Source organism: Cervus elaphus, chromosome 11 (genome assembly GCF_910594005.1).
Source record: "Cervus elaphus chromosome 11, mCerEla1.1, whole genome shotgun sequence".
Classification (NCBI taxonomy): Eukaryota; Metazoa; Chordata; class Mammalia; order Artiodactyla; family Cervidae; genus Cervus; species Cervus elaphus.
In genome coordinates this window covers 44,386,508-44,414,253 of record NC_057825.1, presented here as the reverse complement: position 1 = coordinate 44,414,253, position 27,746 = coordinate 44,386,508, and the positions used below count along the sequence as shown (strand labels likewise).

The following is a 27,746-nucleotide window of genomic DNA, read 5'->3' as shown; positions in this document are numbered from 1 at the left end:
CATGTCCCCTGCATCGGCAGGTGGATTTTCATCTACTGCACCACCAGGGAAGTCACATGCTTAGATTTGAAGATAGCTGTCAATGCCATGCTAATGCACCAGCTCCATCATCAGTACATCAGAGTCAGTAAAAACAAGTGACAGCAAGTTCTTTAAAGGCTGCTTAAAGAAAGCTTGTGGTGTTCTGAGGTTAGATGGTGGATTGAATGCATATATACACTCATACTGAGCATCAGCCAGGGATTGGACTGGACCCCTGTGGACACCATAACCCTCAGATGCTCAAATTCCTTATATAAAATGGTGTAGTATTTGCATATAACCTGCACAATTCTCCTGTATACAGTAAGTCCCCTACATATGTACGAGTTCTATTCTGAGGGCACATTTATAAGTCCAGTTTGTTCGTTAAGTCCGATAAAGTTAGCCTAGGTACCCAACTAACACAATCGGCTATATAGTACTGTGCTGTAATAGGTTTATAATACTTTTCACACAAATAATACACAAAAAAACAAAAACTAAAACATTTTAAATCTTACAATATGGTACATTGAAAAGTACAATAGTATAATATAACAGCTGACATACGGGCCAGCATCAAGTGAACAGGCAAGAAGAGTTAACTGACTGGAGGAGGGAGAAGAGGTGAGAGATGGTAGAGCTGAAGGATCCTCAGCAACAGGAGACAGAAGGCAAGCTGTAATTTCATTCACGCCTGATGTTGATGGAATGCACATTTGCATCTTTGAAAGTTCACAACTTGAAGGTTCATATGTAGGGCACTTACTGCATTTTAAACCAGGCTAGGTGGTGGGTACATAGGTATTGGGTTTTTATTCTTCTTTAAACTGTCTGTATTTTAATGAATTCTTCTGAATGCATGATACAGTAAGAAATGAAACAGTGAATGTTAGTGCCATTATCATAGGATAAATTTAATCAATGCCACATTTGGCCCTTGAGCTATACTGTACACCATTCAGTCCAACCTCCTTTTTGTTTGTCACCATTATTATTGAATAACTTGCAATATAAAATTATAGACTCATGTTTCAGATATTTGGTGAGTTATTAGACTTCCTACTGGTGTTTCCTCCTCTCCTTCATCTGAATCCTTTATCATTCTGAAGGGTATGCTCGAGATTTTTTTCACTGGCTTTGATAATTTCATTTTGCTTAGATGTATGGGGTGAGATGATGGATGGGAAGACTGAAGGAGCATATTCTGTTTTTTCTAACCATCAAACTCTTCCGCCTTTACTTTTCCCCTACTACATATTCACTTGGGGTTTACTCAGTTCAATGTAAAGATCCTGGAGACCTGGGATCTTTTTGGCCAAACTGAGCTTGACTCACTGACACATTTCTCAAGTGATCCATTGGTCCAGTGAGTAACATCCTGGAAGAAGCATGAGCTATTGTTAGTCATAATTATTCCTTCACCTTTCCTGGAATGCCTTTGAAGGCATCAGGCATCAACAATATCTGTCATCAAAAGCTCTTTTGTCTGCAGTTTCTATGATTGCATTCAGCTTGTTCATGGCAGAGAAAGGGTTTTTCTTCCTAAGAAGATGGTTTTCCTTTCATAAAAGGTATCCACTATCCAGCCCACCTGCAGAAAGGAAGTTGGCACAGGTTCTGAAGAGCCAGTCAATTCCTTAACTGTTCATCTTGAACAAGCAACCCTTTCTTGATCGCTCTAGAATTTTGCTCTAATTGCAGAAGTTGAGCAACTTGTCAGCTGGTCATTTGTAACCAATAAAACTGAAGAGATTGCCCACCATTATTTAAATTTTGGATTGATAAACAAGATCCTTAGTTTGGAAGTCGTGTCTTAAGGATTGACTGCTATGGATTATATCTGGACAAGACTAAATGCTGTAGTTCTTGCCATTTCTGGCATGAAAGAATTGGAAATCTAAGTCAGAACCATACCTATTAACTTCTTAGTTATTTTCATGGTGGAATGAGTAAAGCATGAACTGAAGCACTGAGATATGACAGGTATTAGTTATAACTTTCTTTTTTGGTTGCAAAGGGCAGAAATTCTTTGATAGAAGCATAGTAAAAGCAGGAAATTTACTGTAATAAGGATACAAGGGATCATAGAAGCCAAGGATAAAACTGTGATTTACCTTCATGAAGGGATTGGAACCAGGGATTGGAAGGACCTAGTGACTCTTTCTCAGCTCTGCTTCCCTCTGCATGTGTACATATATCCTTTTTCTCCTGCTTTACAGATCAACGTTTCTTTGCTTCCTGGCAGAATGAGGTCACTCCTTTATTGGTTCTGTGTTAGTCAGGATAGTCTAGGCTTTGCTGAAGCAAGAAATAAATCCTAAGCCACAAAGATTTTTATTTTTCCCTCACTCATGTCATGATTTTCTATGCATCATCTGGAATATGTAGCCTCCAAGGTCACTGTGGTAGGAAAATGGACTGGAGTGATATGAAGATTGTTTTCAATAGCAAAGCTCCCAAAATGGCTTGTATTGCTTCTGTCCATTTCCCATTAACCAGAACTTAGTCCCATGGCCCACATCTAACTGCAAGGGGAACTGGAAAATGGAAAGTATCACATGGATAGTTAGCACTAACAGTCTCAGTTATCTCTCTAATCAACAGATAACCCAGACCAATTAGTCAAAGTCCTTGTTTCCTGATAGTGTTATATTAGACCAAACACCAAATTTCTAGGGAAGAGACTCCGGTCCAGCTTTGGTCAGATGTCCACTCTGATCCACTATGCTCTGTCTTGTGGGAGGATCATGTTGTACAGAATGGATGCCAGATTCCCACCATCTTTAGTATGTGACCTGAATGTGGGATGGAGGGGCAGTCCTCAGAAGGAGGAGGTCCTTCAGACATTTAGTGTCTGCTCAGAAAGAAAGTGTTAGCTGCTCAGTCGAGTCTGACTCTTTGTGAAACCATGGACTGTAGCCTGCCAGGCTCCTCTATCCATGGAATTCTTCAAGCAAGAGTACTGAAGTGGCAAGCCATTTCCTTCTCCAGGGGATCTTCCCAACCCAGGGATCAAACCGGAGTCTCCCCTATTATAGGCAGATTCTTTGCCATCTGAGCCATCAGGGAAGCAATTAATTAGTGTCCACTACCTGGAGGCATGTTTTATTTCTGAAGTGTCTGAGAATCAGTCTCCCCATTATGTTATTTCTCAATAATGGTGTCTGTGTTTATTGAATTCTTTAGTTTTTAAAAATGCAGCACTGTTTATAATAGCCAGGACATGGAAGCAACCTAGATGCCCATCAGCAGATGAATGGATAAGGAAGCTGTGGTACATATACACCATGGAATATTACTCAGCTGTCAAAAAGAATTCATTTGAATCAGTCCTAATGAGATGGATGAAACTGGAGCCCATTATACAGAGTGAAGTAAGCCAGAAAGATAAAGAACATTACAGCATACTAACACATATATATGGAATTTAGAAAGATGGTAATGATAACCCTATATGCAAAACAGAAAAAGAGACACAGAAATACAGAACAGACTTTTGAACTCTGTGGGAGAATGTGAGGGTGGGATGTTTCAAAAGAACAGCATGTATACTATCTATGGTGAAACAGATCACCAGCCCAGGTGGGATGCATGAGACAAGTGCTCGGGCCTGGTGCACTGGGAAGACCCAGAGGAGTCGGGTGAAGAGGGAGGTGGGAGGGGGGATCGGGATGGGGAGTAAGTGTAAATCTATGGCTGATTCATATCAATGTATGACAAAACCCACTGAAATGTTGTGAAGTAATTAGCCTCCAACTAATAAAAAAATTAAAAAAAATTAAAAATAAAAAAAATAAATGTACCTGGATTTTTAAATATTTATTTGTTGATTTAGTTTTGGCTGTGCTTGGTCTTTGTTGCTGTGCCAGCTTTTTTCTCTAGTTGCAAAGAGTGGGGCCCCACTCTGTTGTTGTGGAGCACGGGCTTCTCACTACAGTGGCTTCTCTTGTTGTGGAGCACAGACTCTAGGGCACAAGGGCTTCAATATTTGCGGCTCCCAGGTTCCAGAGCACAGGCTCAATAGTTGTGCCACAATGAGCTTAGTTGCTCCGTGGCATGTGGGATTGTCCTGGACCAGGAATCGATCCCATGTCTCTTCCATTGACCGGTGTATTCTTTACCACTGAGCCACCAGGGAAGCCCCATAATTCTTTGTTTTCTAGATAAAAATATAGTGAACCTGCTGGAAGAGTTAGTTACTGCTTTTCTTTCTAGATAATTGTCCATAAGACCCATGTCTAGAAACAAAGTGCTTGAGTTAGGAGGTGGTTATCAGACTTACAAATGTGAAAATCATTTTTCTTGATCTCAGTTGAGAGCTACTAGAACACAAAGGTGGCACTGAGCCCTTCCAAATGGGACCATGATGATAGTCATTAAGATGGTTCCAAGTATTCCCATGCCATTCTTCTTCTGGATATGTGGTAGATTGTACTTCTTTGCTTCCTTCGTAATTAGATGTGTACACATGACTTGCTTTGGCCAACGAAATAAAAGTATAAGTGACATGTGTTACTTTCACTCAGAAGCTTTAAGGGCCAGTTGCATGATTCATTAGTTTCTTCTTCCTGCTGAGGACATTGTAGAAGCACATGTTGGGTTGAAGTAGCTCAGCCTGGATCCCACTGCTGACCCATACTGGACATTTGGCACAAGCAAAGAACTTTTGTTGGGTTGAGCCACTGAGACTTTGGGACTGTTTGTTGCTTCTGCCTACTGCACCTCCATTCATAGTCATCTACTCCACAGGGGACCCTCAATACTGTGCAGTCATATGTGACAATCTTGCTCTAAGCAGTCTTCCTTCTCAGTGCTATTCCAAAGAGGGCCAGCTGTGTGATCTGCATCAGCCTGGCTGTGATTGTGACAGTTGAGTTCATTTGCCTGGTCTCTTATTGCATCAGTTCAGCCACTCAGTCGTGTCTGACTCTTTGCGACCACATGGACTGTAGCACACCAGGCTTCCCTGTCCATCACCAACTCCCGGAGCTTGCTCAAACTCATGTCCATTGAGTCGGTGATGCCATCCAACCATCTCATCCTCTGTCGTCCCCTTCTTCTCCCTCCTTCAATCTTTCCCAGCATCAGGGTCTTTTCCAAGGAGTCAGTTCTTTGCATCGGGTGGCCAAAGGATTGGAGTTTCTGCTTCAGCATCAGTTCTTCCAGTGAAACAGGACTGATTTCCTTTAGGATGGGCTGGTTGGATCTCCTTGCAGCCCAAGAGACTCTCAAGAGTTTTGTCCAAAACCACAGTTCAAAAGCATCAATTCTTTGGCACTCAGCCTTCTTTATGGTTCAAGTCATATTTATACATGACTCCTGGAAAAACCATAGCTTTGACTAGATGGACCTTTGTTAGCAAAGTAATGTCTCTGCTTTTTAATATGCTGTCTAGGATGGTCATAGCTTTTCTTCCAAGGAGCAAGCATCTTTTAATTTCATGGCTGCAGTTACCATCTGCAGTGATTTTGGAGCCCCCCAAAATGAAGTCTCTTGCTGTTTTATTGCATAAGTCTTCTGAATTTCAGGGTCAAAGATATTTTAAACTGGAAAATTTTTGGATGTGGAGGACTATAGGATGGATGATATCTGAAATAAATATTTAGACATTCTTCACTGCTGCCACCCTCTGGGAGGATAGGCTGAATCGCTATGCTTGCCGCAGACTGCCTGCACAGGCCATGCTTTGTTCAAGAGCAGATAAAGATGAAGTGCTGAACAGAGATGAGACACTGCTGTGGTTCAGTGCAAACAAAGCCTGCTTGTCTCTCTGCAGCAGCTGAAACATCCTTCGCAGCCTCCAGACTCATGAGCCACACTCTAACTCACTTTCTAATAAGCTTTGCTTAAAGATGTCTCAGGCCAAATCAGGAATCAAGCAAATCTGATTACTGGTTAAAGGACCAAATTTTGCTTTAGTCGTTAAAGATAAGAATATGAAAGAGGTATGTGGAGATAAACAGGAAATTCTAAAAGCTTATTCAACACAGATGTGTGCATACATGCTAAGTTGCTTCAGTTGTGTTCGTCTGTGTGTGACCCCATGGACTGTAGCCTGCCAGGCTCCTCTGTCCATGGGGTTCTCCAGGCAAGAATACTGGAGTGGGTTGCCATGCCGTCCTCCAGAGGATCTTCCCAACCCAGGGATCAAACCCGTATCTCTTACATCTCCTGCATTGGCAGGTGGGTTCTTTACCGCGAGTGCTACTTGGGAAGCCCATTCAGTACAGATGGGACCCACCATATGACTGAACTTAACTTTCTAAAAATCTAAGGAAAAGTATTAATGGCACAAGCTGAGCAGTACCTTGAAGACACCAGAGATGAAGATGAGGTAGTGAAAATTGCCTGAGAGTGGCAAGAAAGGAAGTCACAGTCCTGAACCTAAACACTTCATTGTGCATTTCCTTCTTACCATTCCCCCAAATGCTTGGCCTTAACAGCCCCAAATTATGGTTTTGAAACTCCCCTAGAGAGGCTTAGCATCTCCTGTGCATGGTTTTCCTGGCTCTGGTGACAGCGCTAGACCTGTCCTAGGCTCAGGGCCATAGCCAGCCCATAGACTGTGTTCAGTTGAGAAAAGAGGTGCCATCTTCCTTGCAGATGCTGCTATGAGCCAAGTTGTTCAGCCTGGAGAGCAGAGCACACACCAGATTTCAACTCCACTCCCTTCTTGGCCTGACCCTGAGGTTCAGGGCCCAGCTTAACATCTATACGCAGCACCCTGCCTGTTTGCCCACAATCCTTGAATTTTCTCATTGTACATCCTGGGAGCTGCAGTGTTTAAAATTTGAAACTTGGCACAAAATTCCCCAAAGAAGCCTTGATAATGAGGAGGAGGAAGAGAATGATAGTAATAGTTATTATAATGATTTATTGTTAGGCATTAATAATATTATTATGATAATGAGTTACTATAGCAATCAGGTTCATAGCATACTCTCAGAAAAGCCAACTTAATGAATAGTGCTGCTAAATTCTCCTACTAATAATGTTGGTTTACATTCTTGCTCCTGGGAGCAAGGGCTACTGGCTCAAATCTCAGATGGGAGGAGAAAGGAGAACATGAGGAAGAGAAGGAGATAAAGGAGAAAGAAGAGAGGAAAAGAATGAACTCCCTGCTTAGGCCACAGACTGAAATCAGTGATGTTTGTTCTGGGCATTTCTCTCCCTTCTTTCTCCCTCTCCTGGAGTGTCTTTTGCCCTCATGGTATCCACACACACCCATGACCCACTTCCAGAAGAGTGCCGTGTTCCAGAATTATCTACTTTCCTTTCCCCAGCAAACAAATTCCATCTTCTTGGTGCAGCTGGTTTATAAGCAGGAAAGCAAGCTGGCTGAACCTAACCATACTAAGATAAGAATAACAGATGATCACTGTACTTTCCTAGAAGTTTTTTTTCTCCCTTCTCGTTTTTATATTTGTTATTTGTTTGTTTTCAAGGGGTGTTTACCAAAGTGAAGGCCCATCCCTGACTGGCTTTTGCTCCTGAAAACAGCTCCCCCCAGCTGTTCCTGCTTCATATAATTCCTTCCCTCTTCTCCTTTAGGTAACCCCTAAGTTTCTAGAGGCTCAGATATTTTTCTACAGTGATCCTCTTGCAAGAGAAACAGCAGGGATCCTGGTGGAGAGGCAATCTCAGGGAGAGGGAAATGGAATAGAGATTACTTTCACTTTTTAGTTAAGCACCCATATACTAGGTAAAAAGCAAGTTTTGAGGCAGGGTAGGTACCATGCATCCATGCCCTGCAGGCAGTACAAACTCCAGGTCCTAAAAATCTTTGCAGACAGAAACAGAGTGTTTTCTGTAGTTGAGACATGCCCAATTAAATCTGAGTCAAACATGAATCGGTGCAGTGCAGTGTGCATAATAGTACTGTCACAGAATCCCTCAGCTGATGTTGAGTTGCCTGAAATCTCACATTATGGGAAATTATCTTTTTAATTAGATGATTTTGTGGTGAATAACATGTTCCACAGTGAACAGTAAGTGAGCTAATGATGACCCCTCTAAAACAAAGCATACTCTGTGAAGAGAAAGTTGCATTTTAGTGGATCCCAACATTATGTCTGAGTCACTATTACTGGAGGTTGACAAAGACAGACTGGTTCTTAGAATATTGATTCCACAACCTGTAGAAAATACCAGAAAAATAATCTTGAAATGCAAAACAAAGTAAATCTATTATTTTAATTCATCTTTCAGGACTTCATTAGGGAATCACTTAAGTTATACAACTGAAGTCTTTTGCTAGAGTTTCCCCAGCTTCTTGCCTCTGCTTCATTTGCACAAACATAAAAGGAATGTGCTGGTCTTTTATTTTCATTCTAAAAACAGATTGGAAGAACTTGTTGAGAATATTTGATACGACTAAGCTCAAGAACAAACAGTCAGAGGAATTGTCTCCTTGGAACCAAGTTTGGGTTGAGGAAGGGCTTACTCAGCACCCAGGGTACTCAGCGCTCTCCAGAGAGACCGATACCCAAAGTCTGCACAGTGGGAGGGGTGAACAGCGTCATTCGTCTCTGGTTTTAAACAAAGGGGGCCTACAATGGCTATTTTGTTTTCTGCTTCCCCAAAGAACAAGGCTAAAGAGTATGCTACTCATGATTAATTCTGGAGAAAAAATTCCATGCAACTAGAATTTTTTCCAAGATTTAAAACAAAACAAAATGTTCAACCCGTATCAAAACCCTCTTTGGACAACTGACACCGGGTAGTGTGGAGCGTGCTTAGGAGAATATGCTATTTGTTCTCATCCTTTTCCGGGACTCGTTTATCCTCATGGCAAATTTCAAAGCCAACAAAAGGCACAGACAAAGGTAAGGCTACCCCTGGACGAATAGGGAGAGAACAACATGGGTCAGAGTGCAGAGGGAATTGAGAGGTAGAAAGTGGCGGGGGTGGGTGGGAGGGCATCTTACCACTCGTAAACTATAGAACCCCTGAATCAATCACTTAATCCCTTAGATTTTAGTGTCTTCATGTATAAAATGGGTGACAGGGCTAGATCAGCATCCCAGCCTTCTCTCTGAACCCTTTCATGATTACTCAGGTTGTATTTCTGGTTATTTTTCAATGTACCATGTTTTAAAAATTTATTTTATTGAAGTATAGTTGATTTATAATGTGTTAATTTCCTCTGTGTAGCAAAGTGCTGTGTGTGTGTGTGTATATATATACATATATATATTATACATTCTTTTTCAGATTCCTTTTCATTATATGTTATTATAAGATACTGAATTTAGTTCACTGTGCTATATAGTAGGACCTTGTTGTTTATCCATCTATATATAATAGTTTGCCTCTGTTAATCCCACACTCCTGATCCATTTCTTCCCCACCCTCCTTTCCCTTGGCAACCACAAGTCTCTTCTCTGTGAGTCTGTTTCACAGATAAGTTCATTTGTGTCATATTTTAGATTCCACATTTAAGTGGTATCATATGGTATTTGTCTTTCTCTTGCTGACTTAACTTCACTTAGTATGGTAATCTCTACATTTATCCATGTTGCTATAAATGGCATTATTTCATTCCTTTTTATGGCTGAGTAGTATTCCATTGTATACGTGTACCACATCTTCTTTATCCATTCCTGGATAATATATCCGTTCTAAATGTTGGTGGACATTTAGGTTATTTCCATGTCTTAACTATTGTGAATAGTGCTGCTCTGAACATTGAGGTGCATACATGCATCTTTCTGAAGTATGGTTTTCTCTGGATAGCATGCATGCATCTTTCTGAAGTACAGTTTTTTCTGGATATATGCCCAGAAGTGGGATTGCTGGATCATATGGCAACTCTCTTTTTAGTTTTTTTAGGAAACTCCATACTATTCTCCATAGCGGTTGTACCAATTTACATTCCCACCAACAGTGTTGTACAGTTCCCTTTTCTCCACACCCTCTCCAGCATTTGTTATTTGTAAACTTTTTAATGATGGCCATTCTGACTGGTGTGAGGATGATACACCAATTTAAATTCCCTAACCATAACATTCTCTTAGACATAATTCTTTTTTATATTGACCTTTTAATAAAGTTATTGATATGCAGTTGATGTTCAATTGGTATAATTCTTATTCAATATATACAGATATATATTTTATCAGAGACTATAGATAATTTTAGTCCTGGTATATGTAAATTACAGATTGTTCCTTCCATGGGTAGTTGGTGAAAGAGAGAGGTAGAGGTTGAAACTTGAAAAGAAACTAAAGCAGAGACAAAGTAATGATTTTTGAAATGAAGACTGAGGCAGACCAGGGAAAATAAGCAGTAATAATCCCAGGCTTTGGAAGTACCTCCTGTGGTTTTCTTCAGGAGTACAAGGGGAGAAATGCATGTGCTGACATGAAGTTACCATAGTCAAATGCAGGGCTGCAAAACTCGGTATTGTGGGAGATCAATTCTCAAAGGTCTTTCCATCTCAAGCCTCCAACATTGCTGTGTATTGTTCCAGGGATCCAGGTATTTAGGAGGCAGAGTCTAGGAGATGAAGTCAAATTTCATGTTAGGCTTGGTTCTTCCCCAAACAGGCCCTAAAATGACAATTTTAATGCAAATAGCTTGCTCAGATGTTATTTTAGGAAGTCAGTACAAAATGTTCATGAACATATTGCTGCTGTGGTTAGTGGGGGCCCAGTTCCTTTAGAGACCTTGGGACACTGTGCAGCCCCACCTGAGTTGTTCCACCTGAGGAACTGGTGCTTTTCCAACCAAATCTCTTTTGCCCCAGTAAGCATTAAGTCCCCAGTCTTTCCAGCCTGCCCCTGGCCATGTCTGGGCCTGCAACTGGAAAAAGCCTTCCGGTGGAGTCGCAGATATTTACAGTAGAAAGCTCTTGGCATGTGAGCTCTGTGGACAAGGCAACAGTGTGTCTGTTAGAGACCACCAAATCACAAAATAAGAAAGACCTTGGGCCTTCAGAAGAGGACCAGCTCCAGAAAGAATTCTCTCTATGGATATTTTTTTAGCAATTCTGCAAAATGACTTACAAATATCTTATTGAAAATGCAGAAGGTGCTGAAAATGAAAATGAGTATGAAATGGTAGAATGTTGAATATCTATATGGTAGTCATTATTACTAAGGTAAGATGTATATAAGTTATGTTTATTTTAGTGCAAGAAAACATTTTCTAATGATTTTCATAGGTCTACTCCAAACATTTGCCCTAATATGGTTTCTACCGTAAGGACTTAAGTTCTTGAAACCTAAGTCCTTCTGTCTCAAAGTTCTTAAGAATATAGTCTCCACGATTGAGGAGCCACTATTGTATAGCTTTTTGTTGTTTCATTTTTTATTTATATTGTTCAACCCCATTGGAAACTGAATTCTCTATAGTGATGGATTCTCTGAACTTTTCATACACTGAGAACAACTCCTTGAACAGAGTAGTTTTTCAATTTTTGCTGATGCCATCCTAACTCTTTAAAATAGTTGCACAGTTGTATTTCTAAAGGTATTAGGAACATGTATAAATTTATAAGGAAAATATATTTTGACAAATGATCAAAATATTTGATCAATATATTTGACAAATGATCAAAAAACACAAGAAGAGGAGATTCACACAAGAACAGTAAACAGATGTGAAATATATCAGGCTCCTCTAATAACTCCATTTGGTGGAATCTATCATTCTATCTGATCAGAGTCCCTGTCTTTGGGTTAAAGCTCTTCCTTCCACTCCAGATAAATGGCTCTGATAGGGACCACCAGTTATAGCACCTAATTCCCTGGCCGCAGTTGATTGGTTTAATAGAGACTGACCCAAGTCAGGCCAATAAGACTCCTTCCCTGGAAATATAAAGTTGGTAAGCACATGCTTTCACCATCAATATGAATCATGTGAACTTCTGGTGGCTAGGTTTCCAAATATGTGAAGGAAGCCAGGTTGAGAAAAGCAGAGACCAGAGTCTGAGGGAGGAAATAAGCCCCTAGCCATATTCCCTTTTCATTGGAAAAGACCCTGACACTGGGAAAGATTGAAGGCATGAGGAGAAGGATGACAGAGGATGAGATGGTTGGATGGCATTAGCAACTCAATGGACATGAGTTTGAGCGAGCTCCAGTAATTGGTGATGGACAGGGAAGCCTGGCGTGCTGCAGTCCATGGGGTCACAAAGAGTCAGATATGACTGAGCAACTGAATTAAACTGAACCATACTCCCACCTTTTCTTCCTGTAAAAGGTTGAGGATTTTCACTTGAAACCAAGGGCTCCATTTATTATAATGAAAAAATACAAAGTGTAAATAAATGTAAAGTAGGGGTTTTATATCAGTAAAATAAGAGTAACAATACATGAACATGAAAGTTTGGGTACATTTGATGATTCTGTAAGCTGATGCTCTTTTTCTGGAAAGCATCTTAGATACACAACATGATGTATATATGTGTGCATGCTCAGTCATGCATAACTTATTGCCACCCATGGACTGTAGCCCACCAGGCTCCTCTGTCCATGGAATTCTCTGGGCAAGAATACTGGAGCGGGTTGCCATTTCCTCCTCCAGGGGATCTTCCCAACCCAGGGATCGAACCGACATCTCCTGCATCTCCTGTATTGCAGGCAGATTCTTTACCTGCTGAGCCATCAAGGAAGCCCCTTGGAATTTTCCAGGCAAGAATACTGGAGTAGGTTGCCATCGCCTCTTCCAGGGTGAAACCATATTTCCTGCATTGCAAACTGTTTACCGCTGAGCCACCTGAGAAGCCTCTACACATGACATGAATCAGGGACTAAACTTTTCACATTCTGTACAGTCCTAAGCTTATAATTCCATGATTAATAGAAATGAGCAGACATTTTGTCCAAGTTATAGTAATTTGGGTAGGTGAAAAGGATATGAGTGCTTATCAAGTTTTAGAATACAACATATAATATGCTAAGAACCATAGATAACAAGAGCTAACAATTGGACACTTACAGTGTGTTAATCACAGTTCTAAGGCTTAACATATATATTACCTCATGTAATTTTCATACTAAAAATATGAGGTGGATAATATTATTATGCTTGTTTCTTAGATGAGGAAACTGCCTCGGAGAGGTTAAGAAGTTTATCTGAGTTCACACAGATAAGTGATAGAGCCAGAATCCAAACACAACAAGTTTGCCAGTCCTCATACCTTGAGCCACATGTTATATATTAATTTATTTAACTTTGGAAAATGTAACATATACCAGAGAGATAATACAAAGGAAAGAAAAGGCATATAAATGTGTACAGAAGCAATTATTAGCATATCTAAAAACTAGAAAAAGCCCACATACATACCTATAGAAGGCAGCAGACATGATACATTCATACAGTAAAATGTGACATTGCTGGAAGGAATGATAAAAATGAGAGACATATAAAAATGGATAAAGGATTATAGAAAACAATAGCAGATGAGATAAAGTATAATTCAGAATGATAAATAACAGGCCCTAACAGTTACACACGTTTGTTTTTGTGCAAGCAGGAGAATGGGAAAAGTCTTCAGGGTTTATGAAAGCATGGAAATTTGAGGAGTTTTTTGGTACATTCATGTTGCTCTTAGTACTTAGATATTTCTATTTAACTTTCACTGTTGTTGCTCAGTTGTGTCTGACTCTTTGTGATTCCATGGACTATAGCCCGCCAGGCTCCTTGTCCATGGGATTCCGTAGGCAAGAGTACTGGAGTGGGTTGCCATTTTCTTCTCCAAACTTTCATTGTAAAGTTGATTAAATACCCAATTAAAAGCAAACTTATTAAAGATTTAAAGTAATATTAATGGAAGAAAATAAGGAAGAGAGGTTTGTGAGATTGAAAAAAAAGATGATTTTATTGGGAAAGCCTCATTTGAAGAATATAAATAAAGGTGGAAGGATGGTATAGCGTACTAAGAGAAAATGTATAAATAAAAAAGATAAATTTTTGTCTGCTCATCTCTTCCTGATCTGCTGCGATCCTACCAGTCCCCTGAAGTTTTGCTTCAGTGCTGCCATCCTGAGGCCCCCAACCAGAAACTTCCTCAGAGTTCATGGTACTTCACTCGTCTCTCTCTTGTGGTGTCTGCCCTTTTTCCACCTTGTTTTATAGCTGTCTGTGGGCTTGGCCCCTCTCTTAACCCTAAGCGCTATAAAGGCAGCAACCATATATTTTCAACATCTTTGTATGCCCCAGTGGCCCGAAATAATGCCATAGGGTGGGTGTTCAATATGTGTTTGTTAGATGAATACGTGTTCTTACAAGAGGAAGGAGGAAAGACTTGAAAGGCTCAGTTTTGAACAAGAGCAAGCAACTGTGATTGGGGATATTGGAAGGGTTGTTCTTAAGAAAGTTATTTCTTCTCCCAGACTGAGGAGGTGAGTGGCATAGTTATGAGGGAATCCACAAGAGTACCAGAAGCATAAGGTGATTTTGATTTCATGAACTCTGAGGCCAGTATACCTGTAGATGAAGACAATCCTAAGCCCTGATTGATGATTGTGGTTAGCAAAGAATAATGAAAAGAAAAAAGTTGAAAAAACAAGTAAGCGGGAATGAAAATCAGAGAAGTTTCAAAGGTGTTATTTCAAATAAGTCTTATGGTTTTACCCTCATAAGGTCCAAGGCCCTTTTTTACAGTTATTTTTTAAAAGCTGTCAGATTTTGTGTTTCTACCTCCTTTAATCATAGTAGGTTCATTGGAATGAGCCAAGTGGATTGGTCATTCTTTCTAACACACACACAGTTTCTCTGTTATGTGAATGATTTCATTAAAAATTTTTTTTTTATTTTAACAAAATAGGAAAGGACATACAATGTCAAAGAACTCTTATTCCTATTTGAATTCCTAAAGGTTCAAGGATTCTAAACCTCTTTCAGCCCTATTATAACCTTGAAGGCATTGATTCAGCTCTGATTCACATGGTATACAAAATATTTGGTTGTTCTTCCTTCCCTCTCTGCCTGCATGATGTGCTGGAACACCTTGCACGTTGGAATTATAAGCTTTTGGAGTTCAGGAACTAGGTCATAAATTATGTATGATATTTGAGCAATGCCAAGCTTAAATATTTACTAGTATGATTTTATCTACTACCAGTCACAGAGACATAAATGTTCCCAGTTACCTAATCTCTGTAAGCAGATAATTCCTCTACCTTGCCTTTTAAATCCAGAGTCCTCTTTAAAGAGATTTTTCTTTGCATAGTGGTTGGCTTATGATCCATCTACTCTCACCAGAATGAGTTCTGTGACAGCGAAAGTATTGTCTGTCTTGTTCAAATCTGATGTCCCCATAGCTTACAACAGTGCCTGGTACTTAGTAAATACTGAGTGCTGAATAAATGAATGGATAAATGATTGAGTTATCAAGTCACTGGCCATAGCTTTAAAGTCTTTTGTAAATATTACCCTAAATATCCTACATGCATATGCAAACACAAATGACTCTTCCATGGCCTTCTCTCTCTTTCCACTCTTCCCCACCAACTCACCAGATAAACTACAGTCATTGGCCATTCTTAGGAATCTGACTCTTTCGCTGAACAGAAAATGAAAGTGCTTTGTTTTTATAAAACCTTATGTGGGGAACTTGCATCTCAAAAAAGATGTTTGTAATACCTAAGTGTTTTCTGTTTTATTAAATCCAGACTGTTGGGTGGAGTCCCTTAGCTAAAAGTCACTCTCAAACAAAATGAATTGCTTGTTATTCTCACAAAGAATTTACAGGAAGCAATTTGTAAAGGTTGCCATCAGGCTGAAGTCATTGTTGGCGCTAGGAATCGGTGTGTCATCAACCTCAGAGCAGTCATTTAACCTGGGTCTGCTCAGAGAAATCTCCATAATGCAAGGAAAATTGAATTCTACTGCTTCAGATTACAATCACTTTTGATATTATTCCAATTTGATCATGGACTTTAAAATATTTGACATATCAGTTCCTTCCATCCTGCCACTATGTAGAAATATCTACTTTGTACGAGCTTTGCACTGTGCCTATCATTACCAACTACTTCACAAATAGATTTTTTTTTGTTTTTTTTAAAATCTGCTCTCCTAATGGAATGGATTATAAGACAGCAAATACTTCATGATCTAATAGCTCCAAATTTGGTAGTTTTGACCTTGAATGAAAGAATGAACCTTAAATTAAAAAAAACAAAACAAAAAAACAAAACCTTCTCTCCTTTCCTCGTTGTACTTTCCAAGCTTCTATAGGTATATCCAGGAAATGAATGGTTTGCCAATGTAATCTGGCCCATTCTGGTCAGTAACCTGTCTGATGGTCAAGTAATAATAGCAATCACAACAAAAAATTCTACTTGTTCTGAAGGATCCTATCCTCCAGTCTAGGTGACAAGTGGAACAATTGTTTTAGATAGGCATACAGGGGCATCACTATAGCAGAGAAACACTGGATCCAGGCATGCACATGCAGTGAAGACGTACAGTCCTGCGCTCCTAATTTCTCTTAATATATTTATTTTCATCACTCTGGGAAGACAGAGCTACAAAGATGGTAACACATACATTCATATCCTTAGCAAACATTTGACCAGTTCCCTATGTCCCAACACCAAGTTGGAAGACAAGATGTTGACAAATCAAAATGATTATTTTTTAGACTTATCAAAATACTGCCCAGTTTGTTTACTGATTCAGCAAAAATATGCTGAATGCTGTGAGCCATCAGCACCAAATAGACCAAAAATAATGCAGAAACATATTACTGCATAGACTCCCCAATGACTAAATGATTTGGAATGAATGTATCCCTTGCTATACATTGTACCCAATCATACACTGATGTTAAAAACCCCCTAGTCAGAGGATTGTCTCAGATGGAAGACGCAATAACCATCAAGTCTAAGTGGTTAAAGATGCTTCAATTCATTGAGCATTTATCCTAGAAAAAGACCGACAAGAAAAGAGTGGTCCTCTGTCTCTCTGCTCCCAGAACACAATCATGCTCTTTGTTTAGCAGCTGAGACTGCTTGTTTATAAGCCCTGTCATTCAGCACCCTGATCTCTGGGCCTCCCAGGTTGAACAAGATTTCTTGATTGACTCGAGCCATTCATTTGCTGACTGACCCTTGGCCAGGGTGGCCTGTTGGCTGCTATTACCCTCCAACAGCTGATGCTTATAGTGTGACATGATTTGGTCTGATAGCACTTACACAGCCCACCTGCGGTTCCCATCACTTGCCCATCCCACCATTGAGTAGACAGCCTCCTGCATGGTTCTTTTGCATGTGGGCCAAAGAAATTAGTTTTCACTCATCATTCTTAGATACAGCTACCTAATTGGACCCTAGGGTCACTTCTTTGTCTTATATAATTAATCCAAGTCTATTTAGTTAATTATTGCAGTATTTGTTCAACAAATAACTAGTGTGAGCATTTGCTATGTGCCCAGCACTGTGCAAGGTGCGAAGGATGAAACAGGTCACACAACTTCCAGTAGACTGAAAAATTAATGTGTGTCACTAATTTATATCCAGTTTTCCTATTTTTAAGTTGAATAAATGATGTTTCTTTTCAATTAAGTATGAAACCATGAACCCTTCCTTTGTAATTTCTTCTTTGCTTCAAATTAAAAAAATTATATTTCTAGTGATCTTTCACTTACTCTTATTTGCTTATTTTGAGTCTAAAGATATTTAGTTACATAAGACTTCAGAAATATATTTTGGGGGGTGGTATGAAGTATTTGAGGCTTCCCTGGTGGCTCAGATGGTAAAGAATCCACCTGCAGTGCAGGAGACCTGGGCTTGATCCATGGGTTGGGAAGATCCCCTGGAGGAGAGTATGGCAATCCACTCCAGTATTCTTGCCTGGAGAATCCCTATGAACAGAGAAGCCTGGCACGCTATAGTTCATGGGGTTGCAAAGAGTCAGACAGGACTGAATGACTAAGCACATGAAGTATTTGACCTAAAATAATTCAATTTAAATTTCTAATGAATGATTCCCACAAGTATGTATTTTTAAATCTTCCCTATTGTTTTGCATTGTTTTGGTTATTTTTTAATCCTTATATATATAAAATGAGGCCTGTTTCTGAGGTTTCTCTTCTGTTTCACTGACTTACACTTCTGTATTTTTTCAACAAAATTTTGTTATTCTCACCTTTTTGCTTGTCTAAGTGAATATTATGGCACCTTTTTAAATCCTAAAATATATTCCACTTTTATTTTGATTGGGATTGCATTAAATTTTAAAAGAACACATTAAGAATTGACATCTTTAAAATATTTTATTCTTCCTAGATGTTATTGCCCAATAAATTTTATTATTTTGTTTATATAGCCAAATACTTCTTATTAAATCTACTTTTCTTTATATACTTTATTGCTATTGTAAATTGGATCTCTTTTTAAAATTAGGTCTTTCTAGTTTGTAATAGTTGATGTTCAAGAATCTTAATGGCTTTTCTATATCCTAGATTTTATCTGGCCATTTATTATTGGAGTAAGTCTAAAAGTTTAGCTCATTCCTTGGTCATGTTTATGGATATATAATCAATTGTCTTCAAATAGTGATGTTTTTGTTTCTTCCATTGTTTATTTCTCTTGGGTTTGTTTGATCTTTTTACATAGTGCTGAACTCCTAAAATGATATTAAATCAAAATGATGATAGAGAGCACATCTCTAGTAATATCATCTGAAATAGTTCTCCTTATACCTTCAGCTAATTGACAACACTGGGGAAAGAGGCAGAAAGTTTGAGATCAAATGTTGCTGTATGGAAAACTTGGCCTTTCAAAAATTTAATAGCTAAGGTCTAGTAATTATGATTTTGTGGTGCTATTAGTAAAATTGAATCAAGAACTGGAAATATGTTTGTCATGAGTTGAAGCTTTATTCTAATGCTCTGGGTTGACATTGCTATAACTATCACAGAATTATAGTTTGAATGTCAAATTTCCTCCAAAAATAGTATTTCATGATGATTTAAGAGGCTATGTAGCTACTAAGGAATAAATTATAATTTTGAATAATATCAAGAATGTTCATTCCTCCAGTGTGTTACACTCCCAGAAAAGCTACTGGAAGTCGAAATTATACAAGAGAAACCAAGTTTTTATTTTCCATAGAAATAATGGTATAATAAATCCAGAATTATATTAAAAACTAAGGGTCAACTATCCAAATTTTCCTAGCAATAACTACTAACACCACTTTAAATAAATGTCATATAATGTAAAACTTTGTTGAGTTTATTTATAAACTGACTTATTTATTTATTGACTAGGGCAACTCAGTTACCTGTCATGTGACTTCATATTTCCTAAAGTATCATCATGTTCTATAAATATTTCTTGGTCAAAAAAAAATATTTCTTGGTCATTTCTTACTGTTGCATTTTAATTTTTAAAATTGAAGTAAAATCGGAATATAACATTACATGTTACAGTTATACAACATTATAATTTGACATTTATATACCTACAGAGTGACCACCACCAAAGGTCTAGTTACCATCCTTCACCAGACAGTTGATCCCTTTCACCCATTTTACCCATCCTTCAACCCCTTCCCCTCCAATAACCACTAATCTTATCTCTGCATCTGTGAAAGATGTTTTGTTTTTTTTGTTCATTTGTTTTGTTTTAGATCCCACATAAAAGTGAAATCATATAATATATGTCTTTCTCTGTCTTATTTCACTTAATTTCCTCAAGGTTGGATACCCATGTTGTTGCAAATAGCAAGATTTCATTCTTTCTTATGGCTGAGTAGTATTCTGTTGTCTATATATACACACACCATATCTTCTTCATCCATTCAGCCATCAGTGGGCACTTGGGTCACCTCCATATCTTGGCCATTGCAAATAATGCTACAAAGAACATAAGGGTGAGTATATCTTTTCAAGTCACTATTTTTGTATCTTTTGCAAAAATGCCCAGAATTGGATTAACACAATCATATAATAGTTCTATTTCTTATTTTTTGAGGGATCTTCATACTCTTTTCCAGAGTGGTTGCACCAATTTACCTTCCCACCAACAGAGCACAAAGTTTCCTTTTCTCCACATCCTCTCTGACACTGTTATTTCTTATCTTTTTGATAATAGCCATTCTAACAGGTAGGAGGTAGTATCTCATTGTGGTTTTGATATGTATGTCCCTAATAATTAGTGATGTTGAATATTTCATATGCCTGTAGGCTTTCTATATGTCTTTTTTAGAAAAGACATTTTTAGAAAAATGTTTATTTACATCTTCTGCTCACTTTTAAAATTGGGTTGTTTAGTTTTTCTTTTGTTGAGGTTTTTTCCTATTTTAAACAAAGTAATTAAAAGCTTAATTAAGATAATAAATTGCAGAAGGGATTCATTGGAGTATTGCTTTAGAGCAAGAATTTGGAGCAGAGGTTTTAGAGTATGGCATACTTGGTCATAAAACCTACTTCTGCCTATCATTCATTTAAAAATACTGAATTCTAGTTGCCACAGATCCCATAATGAACAACAGAGACAACTTCCCCAGTTTCATGGACTTTACATTTTAGTACCACTTGCTGGCCATGACATAAGAAATTTTTTAAAATATCTCTGGGGGTTAACCTCCTCATCATAAAATAAAAATAATAGCACCTACCTCATTGCATAATTTTTAAAATTAAACTAGGTAATGTCTTTAAAGCACCTAGCACATGTAACTAGTTTTATATTTTAACATCTGCTTTTGAAAAGAATTATAAGAAATAGAAATTGGTAAAAAAAGGAGCACCTTTAAATCATCCACAATCTTATCATCTAAATATAACTAGTAGTGCTATTTTAATATAATACTTCCAAATTTTTCTATGCATTTTTTTCAAACTTCAGACTTTTTAATTTTGTTGGGTTATAGCCAATTAACAATGTTGTGGTAGCTTCAGGTGAACAGCAAAGGGACTCAGCTATACATACGCATATATCCAATCCCCTGGAGAAGGGAACAGCTACCCACTCCAGTATTCTTGCCTGGAGAATTCCATGGACAGAGGGGCCTGGTGAACTATAGTTCATGGGATTGCAAAAAATCAGACACAGCTGAGCAACTAACAAACACATTTACCCTCAAACCCCCTCCCATCAAGGCTGACATATAACATCGAGCAGAGTTCCATGTGCTGTACAGTAGGTCCTTGTCAGTTATCTATTTTGAATATAGCAGTGTGTACATGACCTTCCCAAATTCACTGTCCCTTCACTTTGGCAACCTTAAGTTAATTTGCTAAGTCTGTGAGTCTCTTTCTGTTTTGTAAATTCATTTGTAACATTTCTTTTTAGATTCCACATATGCAGGGTGTCATACAACATTTCTCCTTCTCTGTCTGACTTACTTTACTCAGTATGACTCTCTCTAGGTCCATCCATGTTGCTACAAATGGCATTATTTCACTCTTTTTCATGGCCGAGTAACATTTCATTGTACGTATGTACCACATCTTCTTTATCCAGTCCTCTGTCAATGGACATTTAGGTTGCTTCTGTGCCTCGGCTATCATAAGCAGTGCTGCAATGAACACTGGGGTGCATGTATCCTTTCGAATCATATTTTTCTCTGGATGTATGCACAGGAGTATAATTGCAGGGTCATGTGGTAGCTCTGCTATTAGTTTTTTAAGGAACCGCCATGCTGTTCTCCATAGTGGCTATATCAATTTGCATTCCCACCAACAGTGCAGGAGGGTTCCTTTCTCTCCACACTCTCTCCGACATTTGTCGTTTGTGGATTTTTTGATGATAGTCATTCTGACAGGTGTGAGGTGATACCTCACTGTAGTTTTGATTTGCATTTCTTTAGTAACTAGCAATGTTGAACATCTTTTCATGTGCTTACTGGCCATCTATATGTCCTCTTTGGAAAAATGTCTATTCAGGCCTTCTGCCCATATTTTGAGTGGGCAGTTTGTTTTGATGTTGTTAAGCATCATAAACTATTTATAAATTTTGGAGACTAATCCTATATCAGTCACATGATTTGCAAATATTTTCTCCCAATCTGTGAGCTGTCTTTTTGTATTGTTTTCTTTTCCATGCAAATATTTTAAAAAAACTAACATATACTTTTATCTTAACATCCATTTTGCCTAATTGCCCTTCAAAAAAGGTTGACTGTGTACTCCCACCAGTTGTATGTGGGAGTTCTGTCTCTTTCTGGGGAGATTTTATATCAGTTGAAAACTTTTTGGGAGAATGCTACTCTCATTAGATTATGCTGATTTTTCTATAGCTATTTACTATAACTTCTAAATAAAAAATAAGACCACTAGGTACATGTCATAATTAGAAACTTTTTGGCTGTTAAGAACCCACCCAAGCTACTTCAAAAGCAGAGTAAGGCTTATGTGTGTGGATGGCAACCCGAACCAGAGTCAGAAAGCCATCATGTCCCCAAGTAGTTACCCCTTCTGCCTGCCTTTCAAGAGCCTCATGAGTTTTTCCATCAACAAACTCATGGCATCTCTGCTTCCCTCTGTGCATCAGCTGATGCCACCCTCCAGAGGCTGGCTTCCAGCTTGCACATGGCCTATAGTGGCCATGTCATGACCTTTCAGTCCAGCTCTTATGGTTATTTACCCTCATTTCAGCTTTTCAATTCCAAGGTCCTAAAGTGGAATATAATTGACCCAGCTCATCTTTTGAACCACTAAAAGCAGGGGTCACTGAACAACCTTTGGATGGACGCATTGGGTCAAGTGTCTCTCCTTCATCTGATTAGCTATGGCCAGAGGGCGGGATCATGTCATACAGAGTATGACCACTAGAGCGTAGTGGTATGAGCAGGGAAGGGTACATGACAAGGTAGCCATACTTGGAATGTATTAAACAAGGATTTTTGTCAGATGTAAAGAGTAGTGTAATAGGTATAGTTTTGATGGTTTAGTATTTGGAAATAATTTTAATGGTTTATGGAGGTAGTGGTTTGGAATATTTGAAATTTGAGCTGTCCTCTCAAATTTAGAGCTTTCTAGTCACCAGAGTAAGCACGGTACAGTAGAAAAAAAATCCTAGGATCTGAAATCAGCTTATTGTAAGTATTTATAACATATATTTTTTAGAATATGAACTAAAATAATCAAGATTTAAAAATTGGATTGCCATTTTGAGTTTATTTTTGTGTATGGTGTTAGAAAGTGTTCTAGTTTCATTCTTTTACAAGTGGTTGACCAGTTTTCCCAGCACCACTTGTTAAAGAGGTTGTCTTTTTTCCATTGTATATCCTTGCCTCCTTTGTCAAAGATAAGGTGTCCATAGGTTCGTGGATTTATCTCTGGGCTTTCTATTCTGTTCCATTGATCTATATTTCTGTCTTTGTGCCAGTACCATACTGTCTCGATGACTGTGGCTTTGTAGTAGAGTCTGAAGTCAGGCAGGTTGATTCCTCCAGTTCCATTCTTCTTTCTCAGGATTACTTTGGCTATTCGAGGTTTTTTGTATTTCCATACAAATTGTGAAATTATTTGTTCTAGTTCTGTGAAAAATACCATTGGTAGCTTGATAGGGATTGCATTGAATCTATAGATTGCTTTGGGTAGAATAGCCATTTTGACAATATTGATTCTTCCAATCCATGAACACGGTATGTTTCTCCATCTGTTTGTGTCCTCTTTGATTTCTTTCATCAGTGTTTTATAGTTTTCTATGTATAGGTCTTTTGTTTCTTTAGGTAGATATACTCCTAAGTATTTTATTCTTTTTGTTGCAATGGTGAATGGTATTGTTTCCTTAATTTCTCTTTCTGTTTTTTCATTGTTAGTATATAGGAATGCAAGGGATTTCTGTGTGTTAATTTTATATCCTGCAACTTTACTATATTCATTGATTAGCTCTAGTAATTTCCTGGAAGAGTCTTTAGGGTTTTCTATGTAGAGGATCATGTCGTCTGCAAACAGCGAGAGTTTCACTTCTTCTTTTCCTATCTGGATTCCTTTTACTTCTTTTTCTGCTCTGATTGCTGTGGCCAAAACTTCCAACACTATGTTGAATAGTAGTGGTGAGAGTGGGCACCCTTGTCTTGTTCCTGATTTCAGGGGAAATGCTTTCAATTTTTCACCATTGAGGGTGATGCTTGCTGTGGGTTTGTCATATATAGCTTTTATTATGTTGAGGTATGTTCCTTCTATTCCTGCTTTTTGGAGAGTTTTAATCATAAATGAGTGTTGAATTTTGTCAAAGGCTTTCTCTGCATCTATTGGATTAAAGATCTAAATGTAAGACCAGAAACTATAAAACTCCTAGAGGAGAACATAGGCAAAACACTCTCCGACATAAATCACAGCAAGATCCTCTATGACCCACCTCCCAGAATATTGGAAATAAAAGCAAAAGTAAACAAATGGGACCTAATGAAACTTAAAAGCTTTTGCACTACAAAGGAAACTATAAGTAAGGTGAAAAGACAGTCCTCAGATTGGGAGAAAATAATAGCAAATGAAGAAACAGACAAAGGATTAATCTCAAAAATATACAAGCAACTCCTGAAGCTCAATTCCAGAAAAATAAATGACCCAATTCAAAAATGGGCCAAAGAACTAAACAGACATTTCTCCAAGGAAGACATACAGATGGCTAACAAACACATGAAAAGATGCTCAACATCACTCATTATTAGAGAAATGCAAATCAAAACCACAATGAGGTACCATTACACACCAGTCAGGATGGCTGCTATCCAAAAGTCTACAAGCAATAAATGCTGGAGAGGGTGTGGAGAAAAGGGAACCCTCTTACACTGTTGGTGGGAATGCAAGCTAGTACAGCCGCTATGGAGAACAGTGTGGAGATTTCTTAAAAAACTGGAAATAGAACTGCCATATGACCCAGCAATCCCACTTCTGGGCATACACACTGAGGAAACCAGATCTGAAAGAGACACGTGCACCCCAGTGTTCATCGCAGCACTGTTTATAATAGCCAGGACATGGAAGCAACCTAGATGCCCATCAGCAGATGAATGGATAAGGAAGCTGTGGTACATATATACCATGGAATATTACTCAGCTGTTAAAAAGAATTCATTTGAACCAGTCCTAATGAGATGGATGAAACTGGAGCCCATTATACAGAGTGAAGTAAGCCAGAAAGATAAAGAACATTACAGCATACTAACGCATATATATGGAATTTAGAAAGATGGTAACGATAACCCTATATGCAAAACAGAAAAAGAGACACAGAAATACAGAACAGACTATTGAACTATGTGGGAGAATGTGAGGGTGAGATATTTCAAAAGAACAGCATGTATACTATCTATGGTGAAACAGATCCCCAGCCCAGGTGGGATGCATGAGACAAGTGCTCGGGCCTGGTGCACTGGGAAGACCCAGAGGAATCGGGTGGAGAGGGAGGTGGGAGGGGGGATCGGGATGGGGAATACGTGTAAATCTATGGCTGATTCATATCAATGTATGACAAAACCCACTGAAATGTTGTGAAGTAATTAGCCTCCAACTAATAAAAAATTAAAAAAAAATAAAAATAAAAATAAAAATTGGATTGCCTATCACTCTACTACCTTGAAAATAGATCTCTTTTTTGCTTTCTTGAATGACTCATTTCATCAGCAATAAGAGCTTCCCTTTGCAACATGATGTTATACAGAATACATCTGCATTTTAAATGTAAAACTAATCCTGATCAGTGGTGAATTGTCATCTTTTGAGCCTACTTAGCATAGTGGGACATCACTGTATTAAGAAAGTCTTAAGTTTGAGTTCAAATAATGGCTGAAATCAAAGTCACATAGCCTTGAATGTAATCCTGTATCTATGAAACAAAATGTCCACTATGGCTGATTCATGTTGGTATTTGACAGAAAACAACAAAATTATGTAAAGCAATTATCCTTCAATTAAAAAATAAATTAATTAAAAAAAACATGTCCTCCAACCTATGACCCAATTCTGATTTTTGTCTTATGAAAATGAATTGGTGAGAAAAAATATTTGCAAAGCACCTATCTAACAAAACCTTACATTTGGAATGTGTATTTTTAAAAAAATCCTCAAGTTTCAACAGTGAAAAAAGAAACAATCCAATTATAAAATAGACAAAACACATGAAAAGATTTCATAGAAGATAATGTAGTAGTAGTAGTAGAAATGCAGGCATGAAAGATGTTCATTAGCATTAGTCATTAGGAAAATGCAAGTTAAAACCACAGTGAGATATTATTACACACCTATCAGAATAACTAAAATTTAAAAATAGTTATCATACGAAGTGCTGGTAAGGATGCAGAGAAATTGGATCTGTCATGCACTGCAGAGGGGAGTGTAAAATGGTACAGGAAATCTATAAATCAATTTAGTATTTTCTTGCAAAACTAAACACGCAACTAGCAATCAACTCTTGGACATTTATCTTAGACAAATGAAAACTTATGTTTACATAAAACCTATACAACAATATTCATTGTAGCTTCATTTCTACTAGCAAAATATTGGAAGTATCCTAAATGCCCTTCAGTGGGTGAATGGTTGGACAAACTCTACATCCACACATCGGGATGCTACTCAACAATAAAAAGGAATGAACTACTGATGAACTACTACATGAAACAACCTGGGTGCACCTCAAGGACATTGTGTTTAGTGAAAAAAGAATAAATCACACAAAGTTAAATGCAGTAAAATTCCATTTATACCATATTTTCGAAATAACTGCAGAGATTGAGAAGAGGGTCATGGTAGCCAAAAGACAAGGGTGGGGGATGAGGTGGTGAGTGCTAATTCAAAGTGGTAGTAGGACGCAATCCTTTTGCAATAACACGACAGCTGAATCTTCATTGTAGTGGTGGTTACTTGAATATATACATGGGATTAAACTGTATAAAGTTATACACACACACACACACACACAAATGAATGCTGGCTAAAAAAAGGTGACAACTAAGTAACACACCAACTGTGATTGGTACATTAACAGTAATATACCACTGTCTGTTTCCTAGTTTGATTTAATACTTTAGCTATGAGATGACATCATGAAAGGTGCATGTGGCTCTTTATAGCACAACTGTAACTTCCTATGAATTTATAATTATTTCAAAAAATGTTTAAAAAATGAATTATAATCATTACTATGGCTATGATATTTTTTCATCAGCTATTTTAAAGGATATAAAGAATCGGATTTACCAGGAAAGATCATGATGCTGTTATTTTTAAAAACTATATTATCCAAGAGGAGTATTATCTTTTCAAGTAGCCTCCTTGGAAGTTTGACCACTTATACAAGTGTTTTGGGTCATTGCAGATAAAATATTTTAGATATCCTCCTTTATAACTGCCTGTGGTGATCACCAGTCATAGGCAAGTATGAAGCCTATTATTTTATAGGACACTCTCTTGTCCTATTTTCTCCCCACCTCTGTTACTTCATCTTAGTTCTACATGTTCCTCAAATAAAATGGGCTTATCTGGCACAGATGGAACACCTGTAAGAAAAGGAACAAGACAGTCTATCATCAGTTTATTTGAATCCAAAGGAAGTCTTTCCTTTGTTTCAGTCACTGGAAATTAATGCTGTGAACTTGTCAGGTATGAAATATTGTCTCATGTGATGGAAGACTGGATCTTGTTCATGTTAATGCCTTTCATTGTTGCCAAGGTATGGGACGTTTGAAAGAATTTGAAGCAACATATGTTTATCTCAAAGCAGTTGAATAACTAAGTCAAGGAAACATTTGATTTTTTAAAAATCTACTGCAGTGGCTTTAATTTTTATTTTATTATTTATTTTTTA

At 38.0% G+C, this 27,746-nt stretch overlaps 1 protein-coding gene across 1 annotated transcript in view; it reads left to right on the top strand.

Annotated features, from left to right (window-relative positions):
* Positions 1-8,709: 8,709 nt before the first annotated feature.
* EHBP1 (EH domain binding protein 1) overlaps positions 8,710-27,746 on the top strand; it is a 427,793-nt gene continuing 408,756 nt past the window's right edge. Inside the window, exon 1 of the mRNA XM_043917682.1 lies at positions 8,710-8,849. The gene's annotated coding sequence lies outside the window, so the exon portion shown is untranslated. The remainder of the gene's footprint in view (positions 8,850-27,746) is intronic.